The sequence below is a fragment of the Rutidosis leptorrhynchoides genome, chromosome 11 (genome assembly GCF_046630445.1).
Source record: "Rutidosis leptorrhynchoides isolate AG116_Rl617_1_P2 chromosome 11, CSIRO_AGI_Rlap_v1, whole genome shotgun sequence".
Classification (NCBI taxonomy): Eukaryota; Viridiplantae; Streptophyta; class Magnoliopsida; order Asterales; family Asteraceae; genus Rutidosis; species Rutidosis leptorrhynchoides.
In genome coordinates, this window is record NC_092343.1 from 232,663,463 (window position 1) to 232,680,833 (window position 17,371).

Here is a 17,371-nt window from a genome sequence, read left to right on the forward strand (position 1 = left end):
TGACCGATATGAAAGTTAGAAGTATATCGAGAATCAGAACTGGATGGAGCATATTGATGAATACTTTAAAATATGAGTTGAGGGGGAAATAATATAAGGTGATGAAACATGACTAGGAACTTAGAAATCAACAGATTTAACTTACACAATGGCAGAATAAGTGAATCAAACCCTCTAGTGAATAGGTTAAGTTTTTTTTTTTTGATTAATTTAGTCAAACCACAACTAAATCAAGTGTGATTAGATCAACACCTAGAGCTATTATTCACCACCTGGGTGATTTGGACTGAGAGAGAATCGGAGGAGCTCACTAGATCTGAGTGTGTGTAACAAATGAGAGGCTTAACCTAAAATGAAGAACATAAGACTTTATATACCCCTGCTGTTGACTCACCCATACGATTCATTCATCACACGTACGAGTTGCCTTCATCAGCCGTACGGGTGATCACTCACTCGTGTCTTCTCATTTAGGTTGTAATTGTGACTTAGCTCAGCATCAACCGTGCGTATGAGCCTGTTAGTCGTACTAGTGAGGCTTCACTCGTACGTCTGACTAAGTCTAACATAGTCAAACATCTAAATCTCGTTCCTGCAGTTCCTGTAACCACATACAAACACGGATAGGATAATAACGAGCAATCATGGTGGCCTGTAAATTGTTGTACCTGCAATGGACGTGGGTAGATGTCTAGGGACTTGCATAAAATGCATCAACAGAAGGTGTGAGTTGTAAGGAAATGAAGGAGGTGAATTTATAAGAAAATCTCCGACAGAACAATTAAAATGGACGATCGCATTTAAAGCGGATCCTAATTCCCTTGATTACCGGAGAGTCAAATCTTATTAAGAAGATTTTCTTCAAATCCCTTGAAATCTGGGAATCAATCACATCTACGTCAAATGATAAGATGAATCTACACTCACTCATTTCACTCTTCTATGTTAGCTTCATTCGTACTCTTCATATAAATGGATTGTTTATCCAAATTATTCACTGATGATAAAACTCTAATTTTCAGCCCGTATGCATCATGAAAACATACTTATTATCATTCACGACCTTTCCACTCAAATTTCGGGACGAAATTTCTTTAACGGGTAGGTACTGTGACAACCCATAAATTTCCAACCAAATTTAAACTTTAATCTTTATATGTTTCCAACACGATAAGCAATATTTGTTAAGTTAAATTTCAAGAATTTTAAACTATGTTCATACATTCATTCAACCTCGACCAAGTTCCAACGATTCACGAACCATTAAACGAATATGATTATATATGTATATATATTATAACTTGAAACGTAAACAAAATATTAGATTAAATACTTTATATGATTGTATCTGTTTCAAAATGTTTATCAATGGAAATAGAAGATAAGATCAAATGATTGAATTATCGGATATATTGAATTATAATTACAAGTCTCTGTTGAAAGGCCCACGTTGATTTGAGAAATCTTTCCATTTTAACAATATTCGGAAAATGGTAAAGTGATTTATAAATAAGAACAAATTGTCAATCATTGAGAACTAGACAAAGGATAGTGGAAGATTGAATCTCATAAAGACTCGATTGATCTATTTAGTTTCAAACGTACAAAAACGTTTTCAGTTTAAAAAGAACTTTATTATTAAAACGTATATAACTTTTATAAATATCTAGAACCACTTTTGACAACTCATTACTTAACTAGTATGATAAAGATAACGATATTTATATTTTATTTTATTAAATATATATAATGATTTAAATTAATATTATATATATTTATACGCGTATTATACGTACATAGTTTTATACTTTTACTATACTTAAACTTTACCTTTACTTTATTTTTACTTTACTTTAACTTTAATAATTCACTTTAATAATTCATACTTTAATAATTCACTTTAATAATTCATACTTTAATAATTCACTTTAATAATTCATACTTTAATAATTCACTTTAATAATTCATACTTTAATAATTCACTTTAATAATTCAAAAATCTATTATAAATAAAATTAAATAGGTTTCATTATTTCATAGAAACTTGAAAATATTTTTCTCTAAACTCTCTCAATCGATTTACATATATATATTTACTCCGTATTATTTCAAGATATTATTAGTATACATAAAATATTACGACGGAGTGCTGTCCGAGTGGTTTCAAAATTGTTTTTCGAGTAGGATAGGATTAAGGAAATTATGGGTTATAGCTTGAGTATGGTTCATGGGTATGCTCGTGAGGTCAATATAGTGTTTATCATTTCCGTTGCGTCTACGTACCTTTCCTGCAATATTGAATCTCAATATAGATACGTGAGTACTCATAATTTAACTTTTACATACTAATAGTGTATCCCTGACTAGTGCTCGAGTATTTAGGATTATGCATGCTGGTACTTTTGATATTGTCCTTAGACAGGTTAGGTTGAATCTTGAATTAGTTACACTTGCGGTTGAGATAAGGTATAAGATATGCATGTCCTTGGAAAGCTAGCGAAAAATTAAGAACTTTTCCTTTAGATATCGAATGGTTTCGATGAACGGATTAGAAGTTATAATCAATTGAATTTTCGATATTTTTATTAAAAATGATTATTATTATTATCGTCGTTTTTATCGTCGTTCTAGTTTTATCTTATTATTATGATTATTATTATCTTTATCAATAAAAGGGATTTATCATTAAAAATTGTTATATTTTTATTACTATCGTTATTATCGTTAAAGTTATAATTAGTATTATTATTATTATCCAATTATTATTATTATTATTATTATTATTATTAGTATTATTATTATTATTATTATTATTATTATCATTATTAATATATATATCATTATTTAAAAATGGTTATTGTTATTGTTATTATTATTATTATTACTATATTATCATTAAGATAATTATTAGTATTATCGTTAATAATGTTATAGTAACTCTCATTATTAATATTAGTGTAATTAAAACAAATACTTGTAACACCTAATTATTTTGATTACTATTATTATCATTATTATGAACACGATATAAAAGACGATTAAAAGCTATTAAACGAAACGATTAGGAAATAATGAGTAAGAATATCATGATGAAATTAAAATATTATAAGATGTTGATTTAGATAAAATTATCGTTCTTATTATTTTTATCATTACTATTATTATTAAAAGTATCGTTAGTATTAAAACTATCATTTTAACAAAAATTATCATTTTAATAGAAATGTCATTGTTACTATAAAATATCATTATTATTATTATTATTATAAATAGAATTATTATTTTAAAGATAATATTAAAAATTATCGTAAATATTAAAGTTATCATAATTAGAATTATCTTTTTATCATAATGTCATCTTAGTAATTATAAATATTGATATTTTTATAATAATAATTATTATTACAAAATAATACAACTTTTACTTACTATCATTATAGATATTATTTTATCAAATAAATATGTGATACAAACATATTTTACTACGTGTAATAACTTACTTTAATAATACCTATTATATTATCTTTATGATATTAAATGAACCCTATAAATTTTATTACTTAATATATATAAAAGTATATTTTATTATATAAATTTAATATAAAATTTTATTTATTAATAAATAAATTATATTATTTACTCTAATAAATCTTTTAAAAATATAAAATGACGATATTTAAACTATATATTAATCATGTATAGATTTTTGGAAATTATTTTGAGTCAAATTTACTTTTGTTGACTTTTGCATATTAGTCTCGAGCATTAGGATTGTGGTACACTATGACTTGACCTAATTTGTTAGACAAATATTGACCAACACATAAATATATATAATTAATTTAGGTTCGTGAATCCGAGGCCAACCTTGCACTTGTTCAATGACGTTATATGTATTTTTACTACGAAATACAGTATGGTGAGTTTCATTTGCCTTTTTACCCTTTATATTTTTGGGACTGAGAATACATGCGCTTTTATAAATGTTTGACGAAATAGACACAAGTAATTGCAACTACATTCTATGGTTGAATTATCGAAATCGAATATGCCCCTTTTTATTAAAGTCTGGTAATCTAAGAATTAGGGAACAGAGACCCTAATTGACGCGAATCCTAAAGATATATCTATTGGGCCTAACAAACCCCATCCAAAGTACCGGATGCTTTAGTACTTCGAAATTTATATCATGTCCGAAGGAGGATCCCGGAATGATAGGGGATATTCTTATATGTATCTAGTTAATGTCGGTTACCAGGTGTTCACCATATGAATGATTATTTTTGTCTCTATGCATGGGACATATATTTATGAGAACTGGAAATGAAATTCTTGTGGTCTATTAAAATGATGGAAATAAATGATTATGATAAACTAATGAACTCACCAACCTTTTGGTTGACACTTTAAAGCATGTTTATTCTCAGGTGTTAAAGAAATATTCCGCTGTGCATTTGCTCATTTTAAAGATATTACTTGGAGTCTTTCATAGCATATTTCGAAGAACGTTGCATTCGAGTCATTGAGTTCATCAAAGATTATTATTAAATCAATTTATAGTTGGATAGTGGATATTATGAAATGGTATGCATGCCTATCAATTTTCGATGTAAAGAAAGTTTGTCTTTTAAAAATGAATGCAATGTTTGTAAAATGTATCATATAGAGGTCAAATACCTCGTAATGTAATCAACTATTGTGAATCGTTTATAATGTATATGAACGGGTCCTTTCACTAACACTATTATGCAGAGGTAAGATTCAGTTAAGTTTTGGTAATTGGGTGCTCGTGATACAGACAACATCTTTTGGGATGTATACGCTTGATATTCACTTTATACTAAATCTTATGGTTTACAAACAACATCTTTCGAGATGTATACGCTTTGATACAAACACATCTTTATAGATGTATACGCTTTGATACTAAACCTTGTGATTTAAAAACATACTTTTACAAATACATTTATGATCTCACCAACATTTTTCGTTGACAGTTTTCTACATGTTTTCTCAGGTTCATACTTGGCTAATTGATACATGCTTCCGCACACTTTGATTACTTTGATTAGAGTCAAGCATACATGCATACGCTAGTGATAGCCCCTTTGGATTCAAACAAATGTTTACATACTTACGCTATTTATAGCAACCGTGATTTTCAACTTATATTATGTCGCAAGTTATTTCATTTACACTTTGTAACTTCTGTAAACTTAAAATTGTTGTCGAACGGTTTTGTAAAATAAACTTTGTAAGCATGATACGTTTCAAAAGAACGCGACATAATTTTGGTTAAACGAGTATCAAATAGGGACTACGACCACGTAACGGGACCTAAGTTAGCGGCGCCGTCAATGACGATTTTGTCGGGTCGCTACAGACTAGGTTTAACTGAGTTGAATTTGGTGAAATTTTTGGATTATATGATATGATTGTTACATCTAGGTTTAACTTGCTAGTCTTTTGCAACAAGAAGATCACAATTAAACTAGGTTTAGAGCAAGTTTGCAAGAAAATTGTAAAATTGTTCGAAAACGTACATAATACGCTTTTCGGTGAAACCTAATGTTAAAACGTTTTTAAAACTTAGGATAAATCGAAAAATTATTATATTTAGGCATATCTTTGACTTTGATAGAAAATTGGAACCCGAGTCATTGATTTCTTAAAAACGTACTTTTTATCCTTTTTAAATATTTTCTTAAAAATTTATAATATCAAAACGCGTAAAACGCTAATATAGAAAAGATTATTGATAAGGTAATTAATAATGATCAAGTTTGACGATTAAAAGATTAAAATCGAATCTTTGACCAAAATTCCTTATTACGACTAAGATCACTATAATTATTATTTTTAGCCAATATTTTGCATTCACGGTTATGTATTAAATATAGGGTAGTTTTAATTATATCACGATTTGATATTGTTTAACATAATTTTGGCTAATATTGTGCGATAATAGGTGTATGGAAAAGTCCAATTGTAAAGCCCTCATTTTGATTTTTTTTCGAAAAATTTGGCTAAATCACTTTTCTATATAAATGATATACGTGTTTATTACTTTTTGGAACATAACCTATATCTCTAAATTCTTATTTTCCGGATGCCTCGCTAATTCTTTCTTTATCATGAGGATGAGCTACCCGTATGTCTTCAAAATCAAGACAGCCCACAAATAGGATAAATAGGAAACGGGGTCACTTGAAAATCATCGGTTGGGATGTTATGGGGAATTGTGGCTGGGCAGAGTTTCAGGTTAACGGTAGCTCCCACTGTGCTTGGTCTCGTCTTTTTAGTATTGACGAGAAGGTGTTGATTGAGCCATATGCTGAATTTATGGTTACTTGGAATTTTGATGAGGATATTGTGGCAGTTTTTTACTCAAGTAGGCCATGCATACAGTTCAGGCATGCTAACGCTACTTATCAGTTGACACTTGCCCAGTTTGCTACTCATCTTCAGCTATATTCACCACAAAAGCTGACTCGTCATGTTTTCACTCATGGTTTCATCAATCGTGGTACTTCAGTTGATACTCAGGCTAATTGGGCCAGTTATCAAGTGTTACTCCTTGGACTTCCCGAACCAACGCTTCAAAACTCAATAACCCGATCGATCGGATTATTCACCATCTTCTCTCACATTCTCTACTACCAAAAGCCTAACATGGTAGTAACTTATAGGCCAGCGACATCAGAGTTCTTCATCATATGTACTGGCACACTAAATTTCAGGTGGCTTACTTGCTAGCCAAGGCTTTTACCAACGAGAGAGATTCGCTAGAGACGTTTTGGCCAGTTCTGGGAGCGGTAGTATAACAACCCTCACTTTTCGACTTCTGAAATTACTGAAATGACCCTAGGGTTTACTGCCTGACTATATGTATTAATTATTTAAGGGTTGTTATATACACAATCGATTTAACGTTGACCAAATAATAAACTTTTAGTCGACACTCACTGCTAATTAAAATTTATGCATTTCAGTGATATTATAACTATTAATCTATAAGTAATAAATAAAAAGTGATATTTATTATAACTATTAATCTATAAGTAATAAATAAAAAGTGATATTTATATAAATAATAAAACAATTGGGAACTAAAAAAAAAATATAAGTCATGAATTAGTAAAAAGAAAATAATACTAAAATGTAAAAAAAAAAAGATAATAATAATAATAATAATAATAATAATAATAATAATAATAATAATAATAATAATAATAATAATAATAATAATAATAATGAGACTAAAGAATCTTAAACAATTACAACCTTATGTTGACTAAAAATAAAATATATATAAAAAAAATATAAACTAGTACCACCTATTGTTGACTAAAAGAATTATAAAATAAAATAAACTCATAAATTAAAACATCCTTATGTTGACTAACACTCTAATACTTTCACTATATAAACACCCCTAGACTCCTAGTTTCTCATTCACAAATCACACCAAAATCCCCTCTCTAAAAACTTGAAGAAATCCTGAGGTAACTTTATTTTCATTTTCTTATTTATTTTTATTCATTTTATTTATTTCTTGTATTTTGTTTAGCCAATTGTTATTTTAAATTGTTAATATATATTGACATCAGTAGTATTTGTTTGTAAATTATTTAGAATAGTAGTAGTACTTATAAAAATAATTATGATAAGTTATGGAATATTATTTGTAATTAATTACGAATTAAGTACTAATTAAACACGAAAACCATATAAAATTTGTAATAAAATATTAAACAGTAATAAAAATAATTATAAATTTTTTTTGAGATTACTGTACTTTTATAAACAAGCAAAAATTATAAAAATTAAATAAATGGGTCGATTATTATTTAAATAGAATTTACTTTTGCATTATTCTAAACCGAGAAAAATAATAAAGAAAATACAAAATAAATACAAACGTGTATTAAATCTACTTTTATAAAATTTTTATATGATTCGTAGCAATAGATACTGTAAAAAATATAAAAATTAATTTTAAATTGTTTTTCCTATTTATTTAATTATAGGCCGATTATAATGGTTAAATAATTAGAAAACATTACATAAATAATAGTTCGGTATAAAATTTGATTTAATAACTTTTATAACATTTTTACAGAATATAGAACCTATAAAAAATATAAAATTATTTATTTAGGTCGATTTGATATTTATTACCTAATTAATTTTGATTTAATCTAAACCGAGAACATATGCAAAGAAAAATGGAAATAAATATAAAAACATGGAAAAATTATTTTTGTAAATGTTTCTACTGATTCATATGCCTAACTAGAGTTATAAAAATTATGAACATAATTTTTAGGTGACTAATGGAATTAATCAACAAATTAAATCGTATATGTATGTAATTCGGCTAAACTAATTAAATACATATAAATACATTAATATTATATTGTTACTATTATTATAAAACATCAAAATAATACTTATAATAACTAATTAATTACTTTCCTATTATACTAAAGAATTAAAAAAAATTAAAAATCAATAATAAAGAATAATACTTATATTATAAGATTATAACATACACGATAATGTGAAATTACTCGAACGTCAACGCTACTTATGGCCTAGGGTGATCCTTGGTACCATTATGGGACCCTTGTAGATCTCGAATGCCAAGACTTAGATTCTGGTCAAGAGATCCTGGGCCGACCGGTAACAATAGATCATTCAAGTGACTCGGCGGTGGCATAGCTGTTTGGGTATGGTGCACAATATCAAACCCAACTATAGTAATCATACACTCACTAAGTGAACAACACTTAGTCACTTACACACTTAATAAGTGGTGGACTTATTAAGAACAACTCACTAGTGTTTAACACAAACTTACTAAAAATTGAAACTTACTAAGAATGGGAACTTAGTAAAACAAACTACACTTAAACACTTGCATACTTAAACTTAAACTTGGGCAAACATTTAACTACTCTTAAATGTCATTAGGTTGACTTTCTTCTCACATTCATCCAACTCTTCTATTCCGAGGAATAACAAACTCTTATCCTACTTACTAAGGTGAACTTCATAGCCCCACTTACTATTGCGCAATTTATTTAAAATTACTGGGGTGAGACACATGCTACTTTTAATATTTACAATTTAGACACAAGTACCAACTATTAAACTGTGCTATACCTGGCTATGTCCTGCAAGTCTCCACTGTGATATTTTTAATTGCTTTTACATAACGCATTCTTAATTATTGGGGGTAGGCCTATCGGGAGTAACGTCCCCGATACATTTGACCAAGTCATTTTATTACTTAATAATGATTCAAACCGATAAGGACGGTACATCTTGTCACGGGGCAAACTTTGAAACTGTTTAGTCTAAATATCACAAACTTGGCACTACTTTTAGATCCCTGTGAGATCTACTGATAGTGCTCTAAATGAACATATATTTAGGCACAATATCCTTCCAATATGTAAAGCTTTTAGTTACTATTGTTCTATTTTTATGTAATAATCGTTTAAATAAATAAGTGCGAAGACAAAAGAAGAAAACGACGATTTGAAGACGCAAATGACCAAAAAGCTCAAAAGTACAAAGTACAATCCAAGTGGTTCAAATTATTGATAAGAAACGTCTCAAAAGTTACAAGAGTACGAGCCACAGAACGCAAAGTACAAGATATCTCCGCGTACGAAAGGACGTTCGAAAATCCGGAACCTGGATCAGAGTCAACTCTCAATGCGCGACGCAACGGAGCTAAAATTACAAGTCAACTATTCACATAAATATAATATAATATATAAATAATTCTTACAATTATATATATATATATTATATTATATAATAAAACGTCGGCAAAACTAGAAAAGAAAAGTAGGTGGCCTGATCCAGCTGGCCATGCGATCGCATGGCCAGGAAGACCATTTTTCATGCGATTGCATGAGCCCAAAAGTCTGGCCACATCTATAAATTTCACAGTTTTCGGCCGAATATCACACACCTTTTTCTTTTCCTTTCTATGTAACGTAAATATATATATATATATATATATATATATATATATATATATATATATATATATATATATATATATATATATATATATATATATATATATATATATATATATTATAATATAATTTTAATTTTAAGTTAATAATAATAAGATTATTTTAAGAATGTTTTACAGGTTTTAAGTAGAAATTCTGTCCGTGTAACGCTACGCGATTAATCACCACTGTAAGCTATGTTATTCCTTTTTAAATTAATGTCTCGTAACTAAGTTATTATTATGCTTATTTGAGCCAAAGTAATCATGATGTTAGACTAAATATTAAGACGGGGTTATTAGATTTTGTACCATAATTAAGGTTTGGACAAAAGACCGATACTTGTGGACATTGGACTATTGACTATTAATAGATAGGGGGTATTGTCTAATTGAGCGACAACTCATTGGAACCTGTCGAACGTATCTTCAAATTAGTTAATCTAATAATTATTAAAATGATTATGTATGTCCTATTTAGTGACGTTTATACGACATCTTTTACGATCATTTAATTAATTATTTGGGTAGGGTAATTGATTATTCATTCTGATCAAGTGGGTAAATTAATATTCATATCTCATTAAAACAGGGGTGGATTACATACAAGGATAATTGGTGTAATTGTTAACAAAGTATTAAAACCTTGGATTGAAATGTCCCGTTCATATTGATTACAAACGTTCCATATTAATTGATTTCGTCGCGAGGTTTTGACCTCTATATGAGACGTTTTTCAAAGACTGCATTCATTTTTAAAACAACCATAACCTTTATTTTATCTATAAAGGTTTAAAAAGCATTACGTAGATTATCAAATAATGATAATCTAAAATATACCGTTTACACACGACCATTACATAATGGTCTACAATAAGAATATATTACATCAAAAATAAGTTTCTTGAATGCAGTTTTTACATAATATCATACAAGCATGGACTCCAAATCTTGTCCTTATTTTAGTATGCAACAGCGGAAGCTCTTAATAATCACCTGAGAATAAACATGCTTAAAACGTCAACAAAAATGTTGGTGAGTTATAGGTTTAACCTATATATTATTAAATCATAATAATAGACCACAAGATTTCATATTTCAATATACATCCCATACATAGAGATAAAAATCATTCATATGGTGAACACCTGGTAACCGACATTAACAAGATGCATATAAGAATATCCTCTATCATTCCGAGAAATCCTTCGGACATAATAAAAACGAATTCGAAGTACTAAAGCATCCGGTACTTTGGATGGGGTTCGTTAGGCCCAATAGATCTATCTTTAGGATTCGCGTCAATTAGTAGATCGGTTTACTAATTCTTAGGCTACCAAGCAAAAGGGGTATATTCGGCTTCGATCATTCACCCATATAATGTAGTTTCATTTACTTGTATCTATTTCGTAAAACATTTATAAAACTGCATGTATTCTCATCCCAAAATATTAGATTTTAAAAGTGGGACTATAACTCACTTTCACAGATTTTTACTTCGTCGGGAAGTAAGACTTGGCCACTGGTCGATTCACGAACCTATAACAAATATGTACATATATATCAAAGTATGTTCAAAATATATTTACAACATTTTTAATACGTTTTACTATTTTAAGTTTATTAAGTCAGCTGTCTTTGTTAGTAACCTACAACTAGTTGTCCATAATTAGATGTACATAAATAAATCGATATATATATTATCTTGAATTAATCCACGACCCAGTGTATACACGTCTCAGGCTAGATCACAACTCAAACTATATATATTTTTAGAATCAACCTCAACCCTGTATAGCTAACTCCAACATTACTGCATATAGAGTGTCTATGATTGTTCCAAATAATATATATAGATGGGTCGATATGATATGTCAAAACATTTGCATACGTGTCTATGGTATCCCAAGATTACATAATATATTAGAATACATGTATAATACAATATAAGTTAGCTAGGATATGATTAATATAGATTTGTTACCAATTTTCACGTAGCTACAACAAGCAAAAATAACCAATCTTGTTTTACCCATAACTTCTTCGTTTTAAATCCGTTTTGAGTGAATCCAATTGATATGGTTTCATATTGAACTTAAGTTTATGAATCTATACAGAAAATGTATAAGTTTATAGTCAGAATTACAGATTACAAGTCGTTTTTGTAAAGGTAGTCATTTCAGTCGAAAGAACGACGTCTAGATGACCATTTTGGAAAACATACTTCCACTTTGAGTTTAACCATGATTTTTGGATAGAGTTTCATGTTTATAAGAAAAATCATTTTCCCAGAAGAACAACTATTAAATCAAAATTTATCATAGTTTTTAATTAACTAACCCAAAACAGCCCGCGGTGTTACTACCACGGCGTATATTCGGTTTTACGGTGTTTTTCATGTTTTCCGATTTTAAATCATTAAGTTAGCATATCATATAAATATAGAATATGTGTTTAGTTGATTTTAAAAGTCAAGTTAGAAGGATTAACTTTTGTTTGCGAACAAGTTTAGAATTAACTAAACTATGTTCTAGTGATTTCAAGTTTAAACCTTCGAATAAGGTAGTTTTATATATATGAATCGAATGATGTTATGAACATCATTAATACCTCAGGTTTTTTGGATAAACCTACTGAAAATGAGAAAAATAGATCTAGCTTCAAAGGATCCTTGGATGGCTTGAAAGCTCTTGAAGCAGAATCATGAAACGAAAACAAGTTCAAGTAAGATTTCCACTTGAAATAAGATTGTTATAGTTATAGAAATTGAATCAAAGTTTGAATATGAGTATTACCTTGTATTAGAAAGATATCTTACTGTAAATTAGAAAGATTTCTTGAAGTTGGATGATCACTTTACAAGATTGGAAGTAAGCTAGCAAACTTGGAAGTATTCTTGATTTTATGAAACTAGAACTTATAGAATTTATGAAGAACACTTAGAACTTGAAGATAGAACTTGAGAGAGATCACTTAGATGAAGAAAATTGAAGAATGAAAGTGTTTTTAGGTGTTTTTGGTCGTTGGTATATGGATTAGATATAAAGGATGTGTAATTTTGTTTTCATGGAAATAAGTCATGAATAATTACTCATATTTTTGTAATTTTATGAGATATTTCATGCTAGTTTCCAAATGATGGTTCCCACATGTGTTAGGTCACATAGACTGCTAAGAGCTGATCATTGGAGTGTATATACCAATAGTACATACATCTAAAAGTTGTGTATTGTACGAGTACGAATACGGGTGCATACGAGTAGAATTGTTGATGAAACTGAACGAGGATGTAATTGTAAGCATTTTTGTTAAGTAGAAGTATTTTGATAAGTGTATTGAAGTCTTTCAAAAGTGTATGAATACATATTAAAACACTACATGTATATACATTTTAACTGAGTCGTTAAGTCATCGTTAGTCGTTACATGTAAATGTTGATTTGAAACCTTTAAGTTAACGATCTTGTTAAATGTTGTTAACCCAATGTTTATTATATCTAATGAGATGTTAAATTATTATATTATCATGATATTATGATATATTAATATATCTTAATATGATATATATACATTTAAATGTCGTTACAACGATAATCGTTACATATATGTCTCGTTTCGAAATCCTTAAGTTAGTAGTCTTGTTTTTACATATGTAGTTCATTTTTAATATACATAATGACATGTTTACTTATAATTTATCATGATTAAACATAGTGTAACAATATCTTAATATGATTCATATGTAATTAGTAAGACGTTGTTATAACGATAATCGTTATATATATCGTTTCGAGTTTCTTAATTCAATAAACACAATTTTATGTAAATAACTCATTGTTAAAATATCTAATGAGATACTTACTTATCATAATATCATGTTAACTATATATATAATTATATATATGTCATCATATAGTTTTTACAAGTTTTAACGTTCGTGAATCACCGGTCAACTTGGGTGGTCAATTGTCTATATGAAACCTATTTCAATTAATCAAGTCTTAACAAGTTTGATTGCTTAACATGTTGGAAACACTTAATCATGTAAATATCAATTTCATTTAATATATATAAACATGGAAAAGTTCAGGTCACTACATGGAGTACACGCAGTCGATAACCTGGTGTAATCATTAAACAAAGTATTAAAACCTTGTTACAGTTCGAATCCCTAATTAGTTGGAATATTTGACTTCAGGAATAAGGTTAATTTGACCAGCATTTTATAATTATGACTGATGGACTATTATGGACAAAAACCAAATAGGTATCAAATAATCCAGGACAAAGGACAATTAACCCGGGTAACAATTAATTAAAATCAAAACGTCAAACATCATGATTACGGAAGTTTAAATAAGCATAATATATTTATTTCATATTTCATTATACCTTTATTTACTGTCATTTTAATTACTACAATTTACTTTATCGCAATTTAAATTCTGTCATTTATATTATCGTCATTTATCTTTACGCTTTATTTAAAATTGACAAACCGGTCATTAAACGATAAAACCCCTTTTTATAATAATAATAATACTACTATATTACTAATATATATATATATATATATATATATATATATATATATATATATATATATACAAATATAACTGTTTAAAAATATAGTGTACGCAATAAGTCGTCTCCCTGTGGAATGAACCGGACTTACTAAAAACTACACTACTTTACGATTAGGTACACTGCCTATAGTGTTGTAGCAAGGTTTAGGTATATATATTCTATAAAAAAAATATAATATTATTTCGTACACCTCCGCTCGCACATCATCTACTTTTATAAATAAAAATCTTGTGGTCTAAACAACAGTCAACTATTTTGTTAAACCTATGAACTTTACTCAACCTTTTTGGTTGACACTTTAGCGTGTTTTGTCTCATGTTATGATTGATCAGTTTGCTCTTATCTATGTGATGCTACATGGACTCTAGGACTTGAAGAAAGAGTCACATTTATTATTTATGCATTTATTACATTCTTGTAATTTCAATTCTTGTAACGACATTTCATTTCTTTCCGCTGCGTACTCAATTAAGTTTGTTTTTATCATATAGTTTCGTTCTTATTATATAATATGTTGGTATTTTTGATATTAATGTCACATTCACCCAGGCCCTAACTGGGGGTGTGATAGATTGGTATTAGAGCTGGTTTAATTCCGTTTATGAGCTGGTTAATCGTAGAGGGGTTCTCACAGTGTTACCTGTGATGAAGCATTGGCTCTTACTCCTTGCAATCCTTTTACGGTTGGCCAAATAACAACGGTACGCGGGCTGTAAAATCAGAGTCTGAGGTACGCTCAGTGGTTACCAAGGCGGTTAGCCGACATGGCACTGTTTGGGAATAAATCCCCAATCTGTTGTTCACAGATTGGTATCAGAGCATAACCAGGCTGTTATAGAGAACCAGGATTGCATTTTTATGTGTGCCTTACTTGTTAGCTAGGGTGCCTTAGCAATCTAGGAAACTATAACCTTTCCTGCCTTAGACTTAAAGCACTTAGGATTGCCTTATAATCTTAACAACCTTGTTTTAATAATCTTGGCTTAAAATTCTAATCGAAGTCTCTCTCCTAATGTTAGGATGTCAAGCGTTAATCAAACCAACAAGACAACTCTCTTCAAACCATCTGAAGTAATGGCTCACTTCAAACCTGCCACCGAAGAAGATACTGGATACTCTTCAACTGTAAGACCAGTCTGAAGCCCTCTTTATGGTCCTAACTCACCACCATTGAACTACAGTCCAAACATTCTCCAAGATTCATCTAAGTCTCTGGAATACCACCCGACTCCAAGATCGGAAAGTATAGGGAAACGCCCTGCTGATTTTAAAGAAGATGGCCCGTCTAAGAAAAGAGCCCGATCTCCTTCCTACGATAACTATAACGCCATGTGTGAAATTATGAATCTGCGAAAAACTACCGAGAAGAACTTTGATGGCTTGCTTCGCCATGTTGCAAGGGTCGAGGCTCGAATGGATGAAAAAGATCTCGCGATCAAGAAACTATTGGAGGAGAATGCTGAGTTAAAGAAAGAGATAAAGTTGGTGAAATATGAAAGTGAAAGAAGTGCCTGATGGGGGAAGCAATCTCTCGCTTATTTGAGAGAAGATGTCGACTTTAGATTGAAGGTGGAGGAAAACCATGTCAAACACCAACTTGCTCTAAGAGACTACGAATGCAATGTAGTCAATAGTAGAGTTACTAATCTCTATGATAATCTCGACTTCCTTTACGAGAAGCAAAAGGCGAAGAATGAGAAAGTAGATAAGTTTATGAAGGAGGCTGAGAAGAAGAAGTGAACTCGACATTCGTTTTGTTTTGTTTTGTTTTTCCATTCTTTTATTTTGCTAATTATGTAAAGGCTTTGCCTAAAACTATTTCTATATCCAACCCGTGTAATAAAAAGGCTTATTTAATGCCTTGTTTCTAATAATATAAAGTGTTTCATTCATATCGTGTTGATATCAATACTTTATCTTTATCATATTTGTAATTGCTCAAACTTATAACTTGTCAACTTATCAAACTTATGTTCACTTTTATGTAGTGAAGCATCATGGTTCGCACTCCTACCGTTAACAACATTGTGTTGACTAATGAGCAATTTCAACAATTACTTGATGCCGCCCAAGGCAACGTCCAACCTAATCATGTTAACAATCAACCAAAACCTTGTTCTTACAAGGACTTTATGAACTGCAACCCTCCCACTTTCAAGGAAAGTGAAGAGGCCGTTGAACTAGTATGATGGTTCAAAAAACTAGAGTCCATCTTCCGTGTTTGCAACTACGGGGACAATGACCGAGTTAAATATGCTACTAGTTCATTAGCTGGCAATGCTATGACTTGGTGGACCGCTCATGCTAAGTCTATGGGAATCGATAATGCTAATGCAACCCCATCGGATGAACTCAAATGTATGATGGTTACTAAGTTTTGTCCTAGAAGTCAAGTCCAAAAGCTTGAAGCCGAGTTCTGGGAACTCAAAGTTAAGGGTACCGACATTGAAAGCTACACTAATCGTTTTCTTGAGCTTTCTATCTTGTGTCCCAAAATGTTTCCTACTGAGTCGAGAAAGATCGAAAGTTACATTGAAGGTCTCCCTGTGGATGTTCAGGGAAATGTTATCGCTGCTGAGAAAGTTACCCTTGATGCCGTGATTCTCATGGCTCAAAATCTGATGATGGCCAAAAGAAGAAGAGCTTTGGCTAGTAAGCAAGTTGATACTAAGAGTAATGATGGTAAAATAAAATTTGAGCTGTCTCAGGGTTCAAACCATAATATTGCTAAGAAGCCTGCTGATATTAC